The following is a 3,893-nucleotide window of genomic DNA, read 5'->3' on the forward strand; positions in this document are numbered from 1 at the left end:
GAGCCATGGCCTCACGAGAATTTAAATGGGTAGAATGATTATTCAAGAACAACATCATATCGCATGCCCAAATATCAATGGTATCCATCAGTGTTGATGAAATAGCTGCCGACGCGAGTAATTCAAGCTATCCAATTTGAACAAATATTGACATTCTAAACCTTTGGAATGAAAGATTGGAAAATTTTGGCTAGAAAGATAGTAATAATGTTGCATGTCATTGGTCATACTAGGAAGTACGGTATGTCACTTAGGTGCCAGACGTGGTGGAATATGAAGGGGGTGGATCTTCACTGATCACAAATCCATTAGGTATCCTAGTTCGCTTGTCTCGTGTCATCAGAAGTTTGCTAGCCTTATCGTACACTAGTCAGTACGTATAGAATTTGTAACTTTGTCCTTCTTACGGTTTTGAAAAATTTGCTGGATTGGGCGCGCGACTATGGATTTCGATGGTCTGATATGCTTGGTAAGAGTTATATAAAAACCAGAGGTGGGTTAGAATCAAATTGAAGCGGAACAACCATTACTCAAAGGGGAATAGATTTAGGCAAATTTCTCTTAAGCGAAGGAAACATGCACAGAGGTGCACACGCTGATACAAGTGACTGCACATATAGGCAGCTGACACTTAAAGGGCAATACTGCGGGTGGAAGGTTTACGTTGGGGCACATCCGTGTAATGACTCGTTTGGTCGTTATTGTTCTTTTTACCCATTTAACCCCTTGACCCTTCCTCGAGTCTTATTAGTATGATTTTGACCTGCGGGAATGGGTGGCACGGTTCTCGAGGTAATCGGGCGAGTTCTATAATGACTTATGTGTAACATAGCCTTAAAGTGAAAAACGTTTGACCAATAATTGAATTTTGGGTAAATGTGCCCATAATCAAATTTTGACAGTTCCATTAGGTCCGCAATGTGATTTATGACTTAGTGGAGTCATTGGTTTGGTTTCCGAAGGGTTTGGGTGTGATTTGAGTAATTGGTGGAGAAACTAGTTAAGTTAAAGAGTTTGAGTTGACCACGGTCAACATCGGGTCAAGATGACCCCGTGTCATTTTTTTGAAAGTTCCAACAAGTTCGTATTATGATTTTGGTATTGTCCACAAGTTTTGGTGAGATTCCTTTGAGTTTTGGATGAATATGGATTGTGTCGCGCTCATATTCGATGTTTTTGCCATAGTTTATTTGGCCATAAAGGGTACTAAATTTATCAAATGAACTTTGTTTTATGTTTTGATTAAACCATTAGATCCATATCATAATTACGAAGCCATAGCAAAAAGAATCGTCGCATTTCGCCTTCGTATGAGGAAGTTATGGTCATTTTAGCACGGACAGCTGTTGCTGTACCTGTGTGTCAGCTGGGGTGGACTTCTGGACATAGGAGGGTACCCGCTGGGGTGGAAATTGGTCTACCGGAGCGAGCAAATCTTGTGTTCTAGAGCTCCGTTTGAGGTGATTTTCGCAGTGTTGTTCTCGTGTCAATGGGGGTTAAGTATGTAACCCTTATTTTGATGTTTCATAAAGTTTGTTTTCATTGGATATCGATTTTATCCGAGTTTGATTGGGGAAAATTGGGGTTTTGCAGCCAAAAGTTCAAAAGTGATAAATCATGGTTTTGAAGATTAAGATGATGCCTTTTTGAATGGGATTTCTTGATCTAGACTAATTATTCTATAGGAAAACTAATTTTGAAATAAATTTCCAGTTTTGACCTTACGGGCTCGGGGTTACCTTTTTGGGTTCGTTTTGGGGTTTTAAATTAAAGTATAGCAATATGAGTATCGTTGGACTCGTTTAGACTCGTAGGGTACTATTTTGAACCCAATTTTTTTGAGACTACAGTTTTTCCCTTGTGGCTTGGATTTGGCTATTTTTGGTCGATTTTTGGTCTTTCGGTAAAACTATGGCAATATGGGTATCCTTAGATTCATATTCTAATATAGAATTCATAGTTGATAGATGTTAATTATTTTGAGGCTCTCTGAAGAGGAAAAGCAAGGCTTAACTTGATTGGTTCGTGGCACCTGTTTGACATCGAGGTTGGTTACGACTTACCTTCTGGTTAGACTTCGGTTAGCAAAGCATATGTAGAGTTAGCGATTGTTGGAGAAAGCATGTTACACCTTCAGGTATGAAGTTGAGATGGATTACTTAGGTTTGGTATTGTTGAATGATTGGTAGGCTTGTTGCCTCTTTGTGATTTGTTGGCTTGTTGCCATGTGTGTGATATTGGACTTGGACTGAGCTGTCATATTGTGATTTTGATACGATTGTCTCTCACATATCTTGATGTTATCTTAGATAGAGGAAATGAATTGACTTGATATTGATATTGTGATATGTGTCCATATGTGGCACGATTGGAAATTGATTATGATTTACAATTGAGATTGATATCATGCATATCATTCATACACATTCTACATGACTCATTAGTATGAACTGTGATTTGATATTAATAAGTATAAGGGTGAAAGTGAAACATCGGAGGCTTCTTCTTGGACTGTGTTGTGTTTGTACTTGATTTCGAGCATGTCTATTCTTCTATTTCTTTTTTTATATATGTTAGCTAACTGTTGTCGGTGTAAGATACCTACCTGTACAGAGTGTTTGTACTGATACTACTCTTGCTATACCCTTTTTAGTGTGTAGAGTTGTTCTAGGTACATGAGCGATATTCGATTAGCCTTCAAGGATCTCATGGAGTTCATCTAGAATTTTCTGTTTAATTCTCATTCTAGACAGAAGTTGTATTCAGATTGTGGTTGTAACTTTTATTCAAGTTGTATACTTAGAAGATCTTGTACTATTCCGGCCAAATTCCTTGGGAAGTTGTCGTAATCCGTATTACTAATTATTTATGATTTTAGATTTCTATTGCTCTCATTTATTATTTATGTTGTCTGATGAGTCTTTAAGGGACGAGTTCGCCTACCAGGTGGGAAAAGGGTAGGTGCCCTCACGATTAGCGATTTGGGTCGTGACAAGTTGGTATTAGAGCCCTAGGTTACCTGATATATAAATACAAGAGCAAGTCTAGTAGAGTCTGACGGATCGGTACGATGAGCTCCGTACCTATTTGCGAGAGGCTATAGGACGTTTAGGAAACTTCTAACTCCTTCATTCCTTTGTGCTGCCTTATTCGAATTGGTATCTAGTCGATTCTAATTGGTATATGAATATCTTTATCTTAATCACCCACGGAAGGTGGGAACTCATCCTTAAATTCTTATGCGAACGATTCATTTTTGAAGTGTTGTGGTGTGGTACTAGATGTGTCATCCTGATTCGAACGCGTGACCATGTTCAGTTTCTAACTATGGCTTGAGGGTTCAGTTGTGTGGGATCGTGGTTAGACTCATTTATTGTAGCGGTTTTCTTGAGAAATAGGAGAGATGGTTCAAAAGGTCAAATGATCTCCATGTTTTCAGTGTTGGGTTACTCAGAAGTCTCAAAGGTGCATTTATGGCTTGACAAGAGTGATTTGTTTGATGATATGATTGGTTTTGGGAAAGGTTTCAACTTCGTCAAGGCTTTATAATAGTGTGCATGGCACGAGTGTACCAATGGCAGGTCAACAATTCAACAGTGGTAGGGTATTAGATGTCGATATGCGAGGATGAGTGTAAGTTTTGTAAGGACCTTCAAATTTGGCAAAATGAATAGTGACCGCATGTAATAAGGAAGAGGAGTTGAGAAATAGGGACATGAAGGACGACTTTTATAGGAAACGTGTAGCGAAGTAAGATTTCTTAGGGATTATTGGTAAGGGTACTTTCATGTTATGGTACGGAGGTGTAAGGAAGAGGATTTGGATAGATCACTCTCCGCTATTAGTAAGGGAACAATTGGTATCTGATGCACTCATCAGGATAAGGTTGCAAT

This window comes from Lycium ferocissimum, unplaced genomic scaffold (assembly GCF_029784015.1).
Source record: "Lycium ferocissimum isolate CSIRO_LF1 unplaced genomic scaffold, AGI_CSIRO_Lferr_CH_V1 ctg13571, whole genome shotgun sequence".
NCBI lineage: Eukaryota > Viridiplantae > Streptophyta > Magnoliopsida > Solanales > Solanaceae > Lycium > Lycium ferocissimum.